The following is an 18,122-nucleotide window of genomic DNA, read 5'->3' on the forward strand; positions in this document are numbered from 1 at the left end:
AACTAAGTTGACTAGAGCAATTTCAAATCCAAAATATCTTTTCATCTTTACTCTAAAAGACAAATTAGATTTGTGAGCAAGCAGACCTCAGATCTATTTGCTCCTTAATAATTTAAGCACGGAAAGGTCACAAAGCTCTTTTCTGTTCCCCTTTATCAAAGTCCAAGTGCTAATGAAAAATGGCTACGTCCTGTCTACTGCCCCATTTCTACACAAGACTGTCTCCCTGATGCAAATTAACACACTATAAGCACCAGGGTCAACTGAAATCTGAGAGCATATTATGATTTATGTGTTTTAAATTTGTATAAATGAGATCATCTTACTAATGAATTTTATAAAACCATCTGAATTACAGCTTTAACATAAAATCCCTCTTTCAATCTTACCATTGAAAAGGCTTCCTGGTAATATATAATAGGAGACTATAGCAATAGTGACAAAGAAGTCTTTAGGTTTCAACATAACATCAGCAATCACCAAACCAGATCTTTAAATCCCTCCAGTGTGTTTATCATATTTTCCAATGGTTTAAGTTGCATTATGCCTTTTTCTTAGCCTTGCTTTTGCATTTCAACTAAAATATGAACCAATCCCCACATTCTAACCCAGAATGTGTCAAAATACTTAATATATGCAAAACTGCAAAACTATGTTTATTTTACAATTAACCTATGCAGTGATATATACTGCCATGGCCTGAGGTTCACAAATAATTTTTTAATGTATAGTATGCACTTTTACTCCTCCTGCAGTGGTGAAAGAAGAGAACATCAAAAATGGTCTGAAGCTGAACGTAAAAAGAAAACTAAGATCATGGCCACTGGTCCCATCACCTCCTGGCAAATAGAAGGGGAAGATACGGAGGCAGTGACAGATTTTACTTTCTTGGGCTCCATGATGATTGCAGATGGGGACAGCAGCCATGAAACCAAAAGACAACTGCTTCTTGGGAGGAAAGTGATGACAAACCTAAACAGCATCTTAAAAAGCAGAGACATCACCTTGCCGACAAAGGTCTGCATAGTCAAAGATATGGTTTTTCCAGTAGCGATGTATGGAAGTGAGAGCTGGACCATAAAAAAGACTGACCGCTGAAGATTTGATACTTTTGAATTGTGGTGCTGGAGGAGGCTCTTGAGTCCCCTGGACTGCAAGGAGAACAAACCTATCAATTCTAAAAGAAGTCAGCCTTGAGTGCTCACTGGAAGGACAGATCCTGAAGCTGAGGCTCCAATACTTTGGCCATCTCATGAGAAGAGAAGACTCCTGGAAAAGCCCCTGATGTTGGGAAAGTGTGAAGGCAAGAGGAAAAGCGGACGACAGAGGACGAGATGGTTGGACAATGTCATGGAAGCTACCCACATGAATTTGACCGAACTCCAGGAGGCAGTGGAAGACAGGAGGGCCTGGCATGCTCTGGTGCATGGCATCACGAAGAGTTGGACACGACGTAACGACTAAACAACAAAAATGTACTTTTGCTGTGTTTAGTTTCAGTTTACTTATTTGTTCTTACTGCACAATGAGCAGCACTATTTCCTTCTAGTTCCTGCATGTAATGAAATGGAGACTCATCAACAAAAGCTTATGCTGCAATAAACTAGTCCATCTTTACCATGCTACAACACTACATGGGAAAAAACCTTATGGGCTGTTTTTTCCTAGGCTCTGTGGAAATTAAGGGACGTGGTGGCGCTGCGGGCTAAACCGCAGAAGCCTGTGCTGCAGGGTCAGAAGACCAAGCAGTCGTAAGATCGAATCCACGTGATGGAGTGAGTGTCCGTCACTTGTCCCAGCTCCCGCCAACCTAGCGGTTCGAAAGCATGCAAATGCAAGTAGATAAATAGAGACCACCTTGGTGGGAAGGTAACAGCGTTCCATATCTAAGTCGCACTGGCCATGTGACCACGGAAGATTGTCTTCGGACAAAACGCTGGCTCTATGGCTTGGAAATGGGGATGAGCACCGCCCCCTAGAGTCGAACACGAATGGACAAAAATTGTCAAGGGGAACCTTTACCTTTACCTTTACCTGTGGAAATTAATGGGAGCAGTACAATCTAACACAGCAGGGTTCTTGTATTGCTACCATTAATTTTAATGAGTCTTAAGAAGGGCCATGTCTTGCATCTTGAACCTAAATCCAGCTGTCAGTCCCAACTGGAGTACATAATCTGAAGAATACTTATGTTAGTGTTGTTGTAACAAATCTTGTTCTTTCAGTGGATTGACTCTACTTGGAAAGAATAATTGCATTCAGCCCTTTCTGTTACTGCCACCACCACAACCATCCATTCCAATCTGTTCACCTCATACAAGCAGACTCAGGACGGACATCTCTCATGATTTTTGGGGACTCTTACCTACAGTTTTTTCTACACTATCCATGAATGGGTGATGCCCAACCTGATGAAGTGGGATTTTATTCATGAAAGCTTGCAGTCTGTTTGATTTTTAGTGGTTCAATATCACCCTCCTCTTGCATTTGTGTCATCCATTCCAATTGTTTCCTGATTTCTTTTTTCTAAATATGGCAGTCTCACAAGCCACAAATAGGCTGACCCATGAAGGCTTCTTTCTGCTATCCACCTGTGAAATACTTCAATTCACTGAAACCTGACTATGTTAATCTGTTTTGTCACATTTGGAATATAGACAACAATTTTCAGTTTAGAGAAAAGGGTGCAGAGCATAATGAAAATGGCATAAACATTCTTAAAAGTCTTGAGACTGAATTGTGTCAGAAGCCAAAATGTGCTTGGATTGTTTGTTTGCTAAAATGTCTACTTTAGATTCTGTATTCTGGTGAATGAATGTTTGTATGATGGGAAAAAAAGAAAAAAGAAAAGAAAAATATATATGTACAAATGTGTTTTCAACAAACTATAATCAATATGTTAAATATTTAACAGGATTGTAACTACCACAATGAACCCAGTGGAACTAAGCTGAATTCAACAGAGTTCAGTGTATCTTCTATGCAGCCCAGATACTTTCTACTTTGACCAATAGAATCTCTTTCCAATTTCAAATGGAAATGTCTCACAGCAATGCTATTTGTAATATTTAGCAATAAGTTATTTGACATGTCTGAGCATGGGCATACATAAAGAAATAAAAGAATAAATAAGAATATACACATGCTGCACCAATATCTTTCTGAAAACTAAACTATACTGATTTTAATTATGGTACATTCTCTTCTTTGCTAAACCTTAATCGGAACACTTTGAGGTGTGGATTCTCTTCCTCTTTAAATATATAAAAAGACTGGTTTGTTTAAATACTTCAGGTTGCTTCATGAAACTGAAGATCTTTGTCCATTCTAAAATCTTCTGCAGCAAGACCCAAATTCCAAATACTACATTTGACTACGATGGAGAGAACTGGGAAAGCTCCACAACTGGCAGCTCCTAAGGCTTGAATATGCGGAACATCTTACTAGCTCCTGCTGGTTTAAGACGTAACTGTGCAAAGTAAGGTCTGTGCACTCTTCAAAAGCATCCCTGCCATAGCCATCAGTTAAAGCTCCTTTCTTTATCTTACTGTAACATATTTACCAGCAACTGGAAGCTGATGTTCTTCATTCAAACTCAAGGGACTATAAATCTCGGAAGCAGGCCATGCACAGGCAAGCAAGCCAAAGTATTATTCTTCCCAAGTTTACTACAGAAAGACTCTACAAATAAACCGACTAAGAAATGCCCATGTAGCATTAGAGGATGAAATAAAAGATGGCTTAATTTCAGTCTCTAGAGATAAGTGTCCAATACAAACACTCCAGTTGCATGGATAAGTTTTATTTTCACAGACCCAGACTAGGGGGAGAGAAGGGGGGATCTAGTTTTGGGGTCTTTTTTTTTTTAAAAAAATGAAATCTTTAAGCTTCTTTGTGACTGCCCAACCATTTCACATGAATATTTTCAAAGATTTAAAAAGTCACTATTTACAAAGGGGATTTTCTGCCAAAAAGAGATCCAAGCAAATCCTTTTCTTAGCATTCCTATGCACACAGGCATTGAAATCCCTATGGCTCTTCCGTAAAGGAGACCTGTACCCATCAGTGGAAGGTGAGGACATTTTGTTTCCTGCATATTACCAGAAGGGCATTTAAAATGACAGTGAGACATATTATTCACCTCCTCGGGGAGGGAAAATGCTTGTTTATTTATATGTTATCTTGATTTCAGCAGAGCCTGGGGAGCTTCAAAGGCTGCATACTTTTGCCACTGTATTATTCTCCTGAATGCTAAGTTTTAGCTAAATAGAAGAAAAATCCACATCAATGGCTTACTCCAGTGTGTACAATAAAAAGTCACAAAATGTTCCATGATTTTATTTACAGCCAAGCCAAAAAACAAACAAACAAACAAAAAAAACCCGAGATATTCTTGGACTACAACTCCCAGAAATCCTGGCCAGCACAACTTGTGGTGAAGGCTTCTGAGAGTTTTAGTCCAAGGGCATTTGGGGACCCAAGGTTGGGAATAACTGGTTTAGTGAGATCTTGAGCAATACAATGCTTCTTCTCAGCACATTCCTTTGATGGTGTTGGAGCTGTTCACTCTCTTTCCACTTCGTGTCACACTTTGCTTGGTGTGTGTGCACGCACGCGCGTGCACACACACAAAGTGTGCACAGCGGTAAGGATGAGTGGGAAATCTACCCAACTACTTTTGTCTGTGTCTCCCCCCTCCTCTCTCTCTTACCCGTTTTCTCTCCCTTCCTTTTTCCATTCTCTTCTTCCTTTCCTAATGCAAAAGGGGAGAGGGGGCTCCCTTGTTTGCTGGCTCCTTCTCATCACCTTCTTTCTGGCTTCTTTACACAAAGCAGGAGGAGATCTTTACAGCTTTGTGAAGCCAAACACTTTTTTGTTAAATGTCTCTGCCCCTCTTTTCTTAGTTTTCAATTAACAGGGTTCAACAGAAAGAGAAATTGTTCAATTGATGCTAGATGGAGGACCACTTGAGGTCAATATGCCATTTGGAGGTGAGGATCGTGTCAAATGGCATATCGCTCCCCGGCAAGCCAGCCTATTTAGACTACACCACCCCACACCGAAAGGGTCAGTGTGGTTGCACCCTCAGTTACCTTACAGAAACATTTTCCCATTGTTGTTAAGGTTTATTTCAGTGTAATTGCAACCCCATTTATTCAGACTTAAGTGCTACAATGCTAAATGAAAATTATTGCTAGATAAGGGCGCACAGAATTGCAGCATTTAGCTATATCTTGAACGATCAAACTTGTGATTACTGTTCAAAACTATTCAAAATTGTAAATAATGTGGAGCAAATAAGGATCAAACCTGACAATACATTTGGCCCATTTTTGAAGGGGTGTTCCTTCAAAAGAGAGTGGTATGATATACCAGATGGGTGGGATATAAATCAACTAAATAAATAAATAAATAAATAAATAAATAAATAAATAAATAAATAAATAAATAAATAAATAAATAAATAAATAAATAAATAAATAAATAAATGATGAAAAATGTCAGCTTATTATAACAGTGATTTTCCTGACCTATATTAGTATATGCATTTCCACTGAAGTCTATTTTTGGCCCTTTACTCAATAGACTATATTTTTGGTTTTTAAAAATTGTTCATGTTACTTCCATTGGACTTTGAAAATATAAATGAACACATTTTTAAGAGAATATTTAACAAAGAATAATGTTGCTTTTAATATAGCAATGGATAACATATGTTGGACTGCCATTCCAATAATTTTCATCACTGGTTATTCTGACCAGATCAAATGCAAGTTCAATAAACCAGGGGGGATTTAAAAGGAGACCACTCTATTGAACATACTGGCTGAGGGTTGTCGTGGATTTTCCGGGCTGTTTGGCCGTGTTCCGAAAATTGTTCTCCCTAACGTTTTGCCAGTCTCTGTGGCTGGCAGCTTCAGAGGACAGGAGTCAGAATTCTGTCTGTGCTCTGGTGCAGTTTGTTTGGATAGTTGAGTATTTATAGCTGTGGGATCAGCTTTTGTCCTTTTCAGGAGATGGGTGATTGTGGTGATCAGCGTGTTTTTTGTTGTGGGTGTATTGTTGTGATAAAGGGGAGAGATGATCTGTCACTGTGATTGATGGGTGTAATTAGCTGGTCTTTTGTGTGCAGTGATCACCGGTCCTTGTAGCTGGGTAGAGTTCGTTGACCTTTTGCAGGCTGTATTTTTCAGTGCTGGGAGCCAGGCTTTGTGGAGTTTTAAACTTCCTTCTTTTTTGTTGAAATTCTGTTGGTGTTCATGGATGTCAATGGCTTCCCTGTTGATACTGGCTGTTGTTCAGCATACTAGAGTAGGCCTAATCAATCAGTGTGGATTTGATGAGTCAACTCATTGATACATTGAATTAATTCAAATGGGCCTACTCTAATTGTGCTTTATACTTTAGTTATAAGTTGCAATTAGAGTAGGCCTGTTTGAATCAATGGACCTCTAAGAGGAATTGACTCAGCTAGCCCCCACTGACTCAATGTGTCTACTCTAGTGTAAGTTACTAAACTAAGCAACAAGATTTCAGTCACAGTTTTAATAATATCTGTTAGGACACAATATGTCTACGTCAAAATAAAGACCACTCAAGTCCAATGGACAGTGTTGAACCTGGACATTAGGTGATTTTGGCAGATCTTTACTTTTCCAAAAGGACTCGCTGGACTTTCAGTACATATGTAGGAGAAACTAAGTCTTGCTTAACATAGTAAGTCTTATGTCTGGATAAATATATAATTTTACTGTCATTCACAATCCATCAACCTGGGTTTCATCTTGTAAATATTAATGAAATGCTTCTTAGAACTGCTCTTGACAGTATAGTGATCAGTACTGTGAAACACTCTGTATGTATAAAGGAAAGGAGAAATGATAAATAAAACTATTTTCCCTTACTTTGCACTGGTGCAACTATCCACATTGAGGAGAAGAGGAAAAAAAATACTCTACTTTCCTTTCTTGGCTGAGCATCATGATTTTATCTGAACTAGGATATCAGTGTGATGTAGTGGATTTAGTGGAGTTCTGGGTTCGAATCCCTGCTCAGACACATTTTGAATCAAATGCCTTTTGATTTATATAAGCCAAAGCTGGAACATAAGCAAAGTACTTATTAGTTGCACTAATGTTTGTTACACTTTACCCGTCCTTACAGCTCACTTTACTCTGAAAAGTGTGGAGACTCCATAGAACAAAAGACATGCGACCTAACCAGATTTTATTCATAAAATGTAGTAACAAAAGAGAGACAGGGAGACGTTTCTGAGGGGTGTTCCTCCAATACTGGGTATCACAAATAGATCTTCAGTGATGAATATTCCATTTTTTAAAATTCCTCCTCGTCTGGCTGTGATCTAGATAAGATCAGTCATAAATTGCTTTGGAATATTAGCTGGATACCATAACTACATTTTGTGTTCTCTCAACCACAACTCATTATAAGGAAGTAGCATGGCATCAGTAAGTCACTAGCATTTTTGAAAAACCTATATGCGGCTCAATACCCTGCTGCTAGGCTATTTAGTGATAAAATCTGATATAATAAAATATTAATTACAGCTGAAAGGTTGGGTGAAAAATATGAACTCAATTACAGCCCCATATTGTGAACAAAGGGCAGGGTGAAAAAAATCCGTTAGTTATGGACATTTGGGATAATAAAGTAACAGCCAGAACATTAGAATGAGTCAGAAAGTTCTCTTAAAGGCCACCTGTTATTAATCTTTACATCAGGCTTGGAAATCCAAGTAAGAAAGCCTTTGGTGGAAGCTCTTTTCTGTTCACCTTCACCCCACCTTTCAAGCAATTTATACTCATTACATGTGCATTCTAAACTTCTTCCTTCAACCTAATGCAACATGCATTTTTGGGGGGGATAAGATTTCCATAGTAGGTGTTCCATTCACTAAAGGTTATATTTTATGAATACATTTATATTTATATAAATGCTCACTACTGTTTGTGTCAGATCAAAGAAACATTTTAGGACCTTTTCCTAAAATGATAGGAATGATGAGTAGGGGTGGGATTTTTGGATTTTTGAGCCAGAGTGCCCAAACTGCAACACAAAACCAACCACGACCATCCTGAAGAGTCCCGCTCCTCCGGCCACACAACCTCCAGTGCCTACCCAGGTCACTCTCAATTCCACCTCTGGCTGCAGTCCTTAAAGGTGCAGGAGGCAGGAGCCAGGTGTTTCCATGCCTGGTGTCTGTGTGTCCATCTGTGTGTTTGTCTGTCTGTATGTCTGTGTGTCCGTGTGTGTCCATGTGTGTTTGTGTTTGTGTTTGTGTTTGTGTTTGTGTGTCTGTGTGTCTGTGTCTGTGTGTCTGTGTCTGTGTGTGTGTGTGTGTGTGTGTGTGTGTGTGTGTGTGTGTGTGTGTGTGTGTGTGTGTGTGTGTGTGTGTGTGTGTGTGTGTGTGTGGTGGCTGTTTCTGTCTTGGCTCTCCTTCCTTTCCCAAGAGTTCTTCCTGAAATCCAGGATCAGAGGATAGGGAAGTATTTCTCGATGGCGACTTATGGCTCGCGTGACCACAGAGAGAGCTCCGTGTGCCAGCTGTGGCGCATGTGCCATAGGTTCGCCATCACTGACCTAGAGGCTCCTTGTATGCAGAAGTATGCACCGACAATGCTCAAGCCACACAAGATGCATGTAAAGATACAAAGCCATCATTTTGGCAGAGGTGAAATTACAGAAGTTTCTGCAGCTGTGATTGCAAGCTATCAGCTCACATGTTGAGCGCTGGATAGCAAATATAGATGTGTGGCAGACCTCAAACCTTTGAAAAATTTAGCTCAATGTAATATCTGAATCTTCACTATATTTGATAGAATTACTGCAGCTAAGAGCTATCTTGTTCAGAATGAGCTATTGATTTCTTACAAAAGAGTTGTCTTACACACTCTGTTCAAGTTAGAGAGCTATTATCTTGTCCATAGTTGCAATTCGTAATGTGTAACCGTGTGAAAAGACAACACACAGATTTGAATTTTCAAACCTTTAGGGTTCTTTCAAATCATGCTCTAGCCTTCAACAAAACGTTTTGACAAAGTAGCAATTTATTTGGAATGTAGATATAAAATATATTTTCCCTAAGTTTATATTCATGTGATTTGTATCAATGGAAAGATAATTTCAACAATTTTTAATCTACTTCATGTCTTGGGTTAATTTTCTTTTCAAAAGAATGCTAGAAACTACTGAGGGTATACATAGAAGAAGAACGAAACACTATGTTAATTGTTGAAATCTCAAGTGTTCTGCTTGCCAAGATCATTTGTTTAAGAGGTAACTATGAACTGTGGAGAAAGAGCAGTTCTCCCCAAAAACAAAGAAAATAATAATCAAACAATACAATGAAGAAATCCCTAAACAGAGCAGAAGACATTTTTAGAAGTCCATGTGCTTCCGTACATGTATGTCCTCCGCAGAGAGCATTTAGGGATAGGAGACGAGAGATTGAAATGGCAAGATGCCTTCCATGGTAGGGATCAGTTTAGCTAGCTTGCTGGTGCATGAATGAGTAACTAAATGTAGATTGCCATCCCAAGGACATGTACTTAAGACACATTCCATGAGAGACCTTTCATGTATTAATGCAACTGTTTTGGCTGAGCACATACTGTCAAGGGACCAAGGCTATTTACATATACTACTGCGCCAATTGTTTGTTTGTTCAGTCGTTTAGTCGTGTCCGACTCTTCGTAACCCCATGGACCAGAGCACGCCAGGCCCTCCTATCTTCCACCGCCTCCCGGAGTTCTGTCAATTTCATGTTGGTTGCTTCGATGACACTGTCCAACCATCTCATCCTCGGTCGTCCCCTTCTCCTCTTGCCTTCACACTTTCCCAACATCAAAGTCTTTTCTAAGGAGTCTTCTCTTCTCATGAGATGGCCAAAGTACTGGAGCCTCAGCTTCAGGATCTGTCCTTCCAATGAGCACTCGGGGTTGATTTCCTTTAGAATTGATAGGTTTGTTCTCTTTGCAGTCCAGGGAACTCTCAAGAGTCTCCTCCAGCACCATAATTCCAAGGCATCAATTCTTCGGCGGTCAGCTTTCTTTATGGTCCAGCTCTCACTTCCATACAACACTACAGGAAAAACCATAGCTTTGACTATTCGGACTTTTGTTGGCAAGGTGATGTCTCTGCTTTTTAAGATGCTGTCAAGGTTTGTCATTGCTTTCCTCCCAAGAAGCAGGCGTCTTTTAATTTCGGGGCTGCTGTCTCCATCTGCAGTGATCATGGACCCCAAGAAAGTAAAATCTGTCACTGCCTCCATATCTTCCCATTCTATTTCCCAGGAGGTGATGGGACCAGTGGCCATGATCTTAGTTTTTTTGATGTTGAGTTTCAGATCGTTTTTTGCACTCTCGTCTTTCACCCTCATTACAAGGTTCTTTAGTTCCTCCTCACTTTCTGCCATCAGAGTGGTACCATCTGCATATCGGAGGTTGTTTATATTTCTTCCTGCAATCTTAATTCCAGCTTGGGATTCCTCCAGTCCAGCCTTCCGCATGATGTATTCTGCATATAAGTTAAATAAGCAGGGTGACAATATAGAGCCTTGTTGTACTCCTTTCCCAATTTTGAACCAATCCGTTGTTCCATATCCAGTTCTAACTGTTGCTTCCTGTTCCACATATAGGTTTCTCAGGAGATGGATAAGGTGATCAGGCACACCCATTCAACCTCTATTCAGTGCATGCTACCAGAGTCTCTTCAGACTGAAGGATGCCCACATTGTAATACTCAGAGCTCCGAAGTTGCTTTGTTGGACTATAACTTCCAGAATCCCCAGACCAAAATGGCCAGATTCTGAGAGCTGTAATAAAGCTACTTTTCCAAAATCAGAGAATATAATATTTTAGTATTTTAAAATAATATTTTAATAACAGCATGTTGCATTCAAAGCTGAAAAAACCAATATTCAGACGTAACACATCTAAAAGAGAGCTATATGAAATTAAATGTTACTGAGGTGATATACCTGCAGTTTAACATGACCCTCCCTAATTCACATACTTTTTCAGAATTAGAATTCCCAATAGCTTTCCACATGCCTTTCCATCTATTTCTAGATCTGCTTTAAAGGCTTTTGTGTCAAAACACTGTCTGAAAAATTTCACTGGGAAGAACTCATCACTATAATGTTGGTCACACAACCCCTTGAATTGATACTGAAGAAAAAAAAGTTCAACTTTTCTTTGAAGAAACAATGTGAATCTGAGCCCAATCCAGTATAAAAACTGAAAATATCTATACAAAGGAAATACAATGTTTTTTTTTTACAAATATGTTCATCACATGTCAATCTTTAAAACAGCCCTTATTTTCCAAGTCTGCATTTTCCCGAAAAAAAATCAAAAGCCTTCTTTGTGTAACAGAACTGTCTGTAACAGGATTATTTGTTTGGAACAGAATTTCCTCCAGTTCTCCCTCATTTTAACCAGCCTGGGCTCTAGCAGTTTTGGGCAGTGCTTAGAATAGTTACTTTTTTGACTAACTCCACAAAGCTTGTGAATATCATTTCAAAGTACTGTATATTATGAGTATACTGTACATAGCAAACAGTTATACAATTTTTCCAAAAAGTCATTACAGCACAGCCAACAAAAATGTTAATTCCAGTCCCTCTGAAATTCAAGGACAAATTCTATTGCTTAACAAAAATGAATTACGACATTTTTACAATGTCAGCAATTACTACACTGCTCCCTCAACGTAACTGGAATTGAGCATTGGCCATAAATAAGAATCCTTGCTTGCCATAAAAGAGTGACAATTATAGGCATCAATAAAGCTCCATCACAGACCTGTTCAACCATGTTTTGGGTTATTGTTTATTGTATGGGTAGTACAGCTATAACTCAGGAAAAGTAATGATAGCAGGAGATGAACCTGCATTTTACCTTGCATTACTGTAAGTTTACAAGAAAAACTAAACAATATCCTCCAGAAAATAAAAATAAAAATGGTAAATCTATATAGGAACAAAGAAACAATATTTTAGTTAGTACCTAGTTAGAACAATGTTGGCCTGACAATGGTATGGTTTTTTTTTTTTAAAAATCAAAATTATTTCAAAATAGGATCACTGTTACTGCAAGCAACACCAAGCTCCCGGTTTAATTCACCTGTAACTAATATGTATACTAAAATTCTGATTGTCAAATTTATGTTGTCTCATGCTTATTTTTAAACACTCTACTATGAACACAGTTACAGAAGTACTAAAATAAATGCTGTTATGTGCCATCATATCACCCCAACTTATGGTGACCCAATGAATGAGCAATTTCCAAAATGTCCTCTTCTCAACAGCCCTGCTGAGCTCTTGCAAACTAAGACCTGCCTAGCTCTTGCAAACTTCTTTAGCAAGTCAATCCATCTTGTATTTGATCTTCCTCTTCTCTGACTGCCTTTCACCTTTCCCAGCATCACTGTCTTTTTGAGAGAAACCTGCCTTCTCATGATGTGCCTAAAATTTGACAGCCTCAGTTTCAACATTTTTGCCTTCAGAGATAGTTCAGGCTTGATTAGACCTAGTAACCATCTCTCTGGCAGTTCAGGGTATCTGCAAAGCTATCCTCTGGCACTATATTATGAATGAATCTTTTTTTTTTTCCTGTTAGCTTTCTTTACTTTCCAGCTTTCCATACATACATGGTGACTGGAAATATGACAGTGTGGATGATCTTGATCTCCAGTTACACATATTTACACTTCCTGATCTTTTCTAATAACTTCATTGTTGCCCTTCTGAGTCTCTGTCTTTCAATTTCTTGGCTGCACTCTATTTGGATTAATGGTTGAACCAAGGTATAGACAATTTCTGTTTCTTCTTCATTGTCAACATTAAAGTTCTATTCTGTAGTCATGATTTTGATCTTCTCAATGTTCAACTGCAGTCCTACTTTGACATCTTCTTCTTTCACTAAAAGTAATTTCAAATAATTGCTGCTTTCTGCCAGTGTCATATTGTATCTTAAATTATTGAATTATAATAAATATATGTATCCAAGACTCCTTGGAAAAAAACTTGATGTTAGGAAAGTGTGAAGGCAAGAGAAGGGGACGACCGAGGATGAGATGGTTGGACAGTGTCTGCGAAGCAACCAACATGAAATTGACAGAACTCCAGGAGGCAGTGGAAGATAGGCAGGCCTAGCGTGCTCTGGTCCATGGGGTCACAAAGAGTCGGACACGACTAAACGACTAAACGAATGTATCTTTTAAAAAATATCCTTTTGTTCCACCCAGCATCACTGGCAATGTAATCCCTCTCCAAAAGAAGGTGAAAGAGAACAGTGCATCAATAGAGACAGCACTCTTCTAAAGTCCTAGCTCTAAGGGGTCCTCAAAGCCATGACCTTTTGAAAACACATATACTGCAACATAGGTGATTTTGCTTAGTGTCTCTGCCTCTTGGAGCCAGGAAGCAGATGGCTCTACAGAGTTGCAGGGTGTAGAGTCAGAGGCAGTGGTTTTAAACTGTTCATCAAAAGAAGGCAGTTAGATGTTCATGTTAAAGACTAAAGTTACTCATCTCCTCTACTTCTCATTCTGCTACACAATGCGTGTAACAATCCAGATCTTACTCCTGCTATTTATATCTGTGCTTAAGTTGTTGTTTAGTACTTCTCTCCCCATATACCTCAACCAAGTGGCTGCACAAATTGTCAATTGCTCATTCATTACTGAGCAATAGCACTGAACTTCACAGCTATGCCTCACTGTCCATAAGAACAATTAAATACATTTTTTTGTCTCTTAAATCGGAAATGTTTTGGAAATGGGTGATTTGCGTCAACATGACACTGTAATATTCAGCAGTCGTCCCCACTCTGATGAGAGAAATTGGTCATTACTGGCAAGGGACAGACATCCCTTGACTCACATACACAGAAGTCCGGAATAAACACAGAAGACCCAACCACATTTGCTTTGTACTAAGTATTTTTCTATAATACCAGGTTATACAACATCAAATGATCTCAAGGCTACTTATGATCAAAATGTAACTCGGGGTGAAAAGATCAGATAGTTTTCTTTCTTTCTTTCTTTCTAAAAAAATAAAGCTCTATCTCTAATATTTGATTTTATAATTTTGATGAAAGTTTTACAGTATCAGACAGTGGAACAAACATTTCATCCACATGCACTGGTCAAATTAAACAGGTACAGGTATTCCTTACAGAAGCTGAAAATGAGAAGCTGCCAAGAAAAAAGAGGTGGCAATTCCAATTCAGCATTAACATAATTAAGTCTTCAGGCATTAACGTCGTGACTTTAAAAAATGAAATGGGTGTAAAAATTTTAACAGAAGCTGGATTGTCCCTCTCCAGGAAAGGGGGCAGTTGGTGCACCAGCATAATCTAAATAAAAACAAACCTGGGCAAAGTACCACAACCAGTTAGGATTAATTAAGGCAGTCATGTTCTGGAGGATTAACTTTTAGATGTTCTGAACATCTATACTGAATGATTTGATGCTATAGTCTGCTTCAAAATTTGTTGTTTGTATGTCTTTATGTTAAATTTAGAAACTTTATGGTCCACTGCATCAATAAAGAAAAATACCCCATGAAGAAAAATACACAGTGAAAACACCTGAGGCCTTAACTTGCAGTGAACAAGCAATCAATACATCAGGAAAAGAATACACATGAAGGTGCAGCTGCATAAAATTCAAAACATCTGACTCTTTCAGGAAAACCTGCTGCTTAAATCAATGGAAATGGAATTTCATCTATAGGCTTCACAGATAAACTTAGCCAGGTATTTCAAAGAGATGGGAAAGTCATTGTTTCAATTATATTCTAGAAACAAAACTCAAATATGTCCACTGTTAAGTATTCTGTTTGAATGTATTAATAACTTAAATGTGCAGAAATTCAAAGTAACTTGCCATAATCAATTTATCAGAAACCATAAAGTGGACAGGCTCCATAGCCGTACACAGTTATTGAAAAAGTGTTTCAGCTCTGTTTCTGAGTAGAAGGAGTGGACATGAGCACAGTGTCTCTACCCCCAATCTATTGTCTCATTACTTTTTCATCAGTTAACCACTTCCCATCTAAACACAAAGCAACTGTCAGGGTTGTTTTTCAATAATTGTGAATGGTAGTGCACAGGAGGGAATATCCTGAGCAGACCATTATAGAAAACCAACCTTGACAATTGCTTTGTATTCCCTTGTTTTAAAACAGAAATTTAAGTACACAAACAATACACACAAATTCCAACACATTTCCCTCATGTAGAATTACCATGGGCTAGAGAATCCCAGAAGATGGGCGCATGACCTATACTAGGGTTGCTGGAAAAGAACAGAAGCAAGAACAGCTGGGATTTGGCTGTAGTCCCTTCTGTACCAAAATATTTTGAAGGTGTGAATAAGTGGAAGACATGCAATGGAGAAGCGTACACATATTTTAACTTCTCAGATGAATTAATGTTGTCATGATCACTTCACAGAATGCAGACAAGAAAGCTATCTTCCAATTTCCAAATCCTTTCTTGGGTAGGCAACCTGAGGAAGAAAAGCTATATCGGACCAAAAGTCCTAAAACATGTTATATGCATGTTTTCTGAAATATGCCGTCTATCTTTTCAAATAATAAAATTTACAGATCTGGGAGTTAGAGAAGATTATCACTGGAAACCAAGGTCAAAATTATCTATACTAAAGACAGTGAAGAAAGACAGAGACAAAAATCAACTCATTTGAAATATGATGTTGGAGGAGAACTTTACAGATGCCACAGGTAACAGGAAAGGCAGAAAAGTGGGTGCTCAATCAAGTCAAGTCTCTACTAGAGCAGAAATGACTCAACTGAGGCTATCCTAGCTTGTACATATAATGAACATGCAGAACTGACCAAAAAAAGACAATATTGCTGAGAAAACGGGGGACAGTAGGAAGACAGGAAGACCTAACAAGAGACAGATTGTCGCAGTAAGGAGGCCACAGTTGTTTTTTGTAAGAGCTCAGCAGAAGATACTGGAAAATACAATACAGTATTGCTAGAAAGGTGGGAGAGACAGTAGGAGGAGAGAACAACTTAATGTAAGATACTGTTGGCTTGAAGATCTGAGCAGACCTGTTAATGATAGGACATATTGGAGGTCATTAACTCATATAGTCACCACACGTAAGAAGTAACTTGATGGCACATAGTATCTTTGTATAGTGAAACAACTAGTGAAAATAGTTGAAACTATTTCAAGGTATCACCAAAGTTCTGTTCAATATCAATTAAGATCATTCCCAGCTACAAAGCAAAAATAAGTAATTTTATAGCTTAAATGGGCTTCTAAATATTTTTTCTCTATTCTTTTTAAAATATATTTTAAAATATTTATTACAACCAGACACAGAATCCCTTTATAAACACAAATGCCTGTTTGGCAACAAACACAACTCGGGGTTGGGGCAAACACAACTGTTTTCTGCTTTTGTCTGTTTGTGACCCTTCATTGCTGTCCAAATATTGTCTTTCCTGGCTAGTAAGCCTGTTTCACATATGTTCAGTTTATAACAAAGTCACTGCTTTTCCCTTTTGAAAGGCATTTTTTGAGGCTCAATATTTTAGTCCCTGCAGCCTGGATTTTTTTCCAAAAAAGAAAAGGAAGTGGGAACGACCATTTTCTTTCAAGATAAACAACAATGGTCTTTTCAATCTATTTTAAATCTGGGGATGTTTAAGGTACCTCTTTCTGTTTGACAGGGGGAGGCAGTTTTACTTTTAAAAAAATCACAACTCAAAAATCCTTTTGCTGAAACTTTCCAAAATTTGGCACAGAGCACCAGAGCTATAGCTGTATCAAATATGGTCTGATCTGAAGTTCAGTTTCAATGTTATATGTTTGGTTTTCCTCTATTTTCATTACCTTGCAGGATGTTGATTTCCCCTGCTGCATTGCCAAAAGCTGATAATCTGATTTTTCTGTATTTACACTCACTTTATATTACCTGACAGCACCAACATTTAATAGCATAGAAGATTCTGTAAATTCAATTTTCATTTAAAAATTTTATATCACTAAGCATTGATTTCTTGAATATGTTGCAAGTGCAATTGTAAGAGAATGAATCCAAATCAGGTTTGAATGGGGAGCAAAATTCTGTTTTATATTTTCTCTAGGTTTAAAGATGTATAAAGAAAATGTGGTAAAGCAGTAAACAAGCAAGCCTAGGCAGCAGCATCCTAGAATGTGTGCGTACCCCCCTTCCTTCTCTCTCTCTCTCTCTATCCATCAGAGGAATTAAAGATTTTTATGTGACAGAGCTGATGTGTTAATCAATAAAGCGACAACAATCATTTACACTGAAAAGTTTAGTGCAGTTCTAAGAATCTGCATTAACCATGCTAGGTGGTTACAGCAGAATCAATAGACTGCCACTGCACTTAGTGAAGTGCATAAATAAAGTACAGCTACATTTTTCTAGCCAACCACAAATACAGATTAAGGAAGTCAGTTACTCGGGAAATTCTCTTACTCAGAGTCCCTTGCTATGTATGGTATCCTATGATCTCCATTATAGGTTAAGGAACACTAGGAAGGAAAAGAAGGAAAAGGTGGAAAATTCTCTCTTTCAATTCCTGTACCAGTCCTGCTCTAGGTCACAGTTTTTCTACTTGTATTTTGTCAAACAAAAGAAACACAGGACAAACTACATGCGACTGAGCATCAAATTTTGACTTAAGGTTACAAATCAAGGCCACATGTACAGATAATATTTAAGTAGGAACAGAACAACATCCTACCGTTTGTTCCAATTAGAGTAGATGTAATGAATGAATGGGACTCAGTAAGATATTTTAACATCTTAAAAGTGTCTTTCAATTATTATTTTTCTTCAGAGGTTATCATATGTCAAAATTTAAGCTGATTTTACTCGATTTTATTTGACTCTGTTTAGAAATTGTATATTGTATTATTTTTGTGTTACATTGTTGGGGGGGGAGCTTGATTTTTCTTGTACACTGTTCTGAGTAATGAACAGTATAAAACCAAATAAATAAATAAATAAATAAATAAAACAAATAAATAATGTAATTCCCTTTAATTCTATGGGACTAACAACTGGATTTAGTCCAAGGAGAA

The 18,122-nt window shown here is 38.1% G+C and overlaps 1 protein-coding gene across 17 annotated transcripts in view; it reads right to left on the reverse strand.

Annotated features, from left to right (window-relative positions):
- PTPRM (protein tyrosine phosphatase receptor type M) overlaps nucleotides 1-18,122 on the reverse strand; it is a 607,519-nt gene that overhangs the window by 243,465 nt on the left and 345,932 nt on the right. The window lies entirely within an intron of this gene.

Source organism: Pogona vitticeps, chromosome 4 (assembly GCF_051106095.1).
Source record: "Pogona vitticeps strain Pit_001003342236 chromosome 4, PviZW2.1, whole genome shotgun sequence".
Classification (NCBI taxonomy): domain Eukaryota; kingdom Metazoa; phylum Chordata; class Lepidosauria; order Squamata; family Agamidae; genus Pogona; species Pogona vitticeps.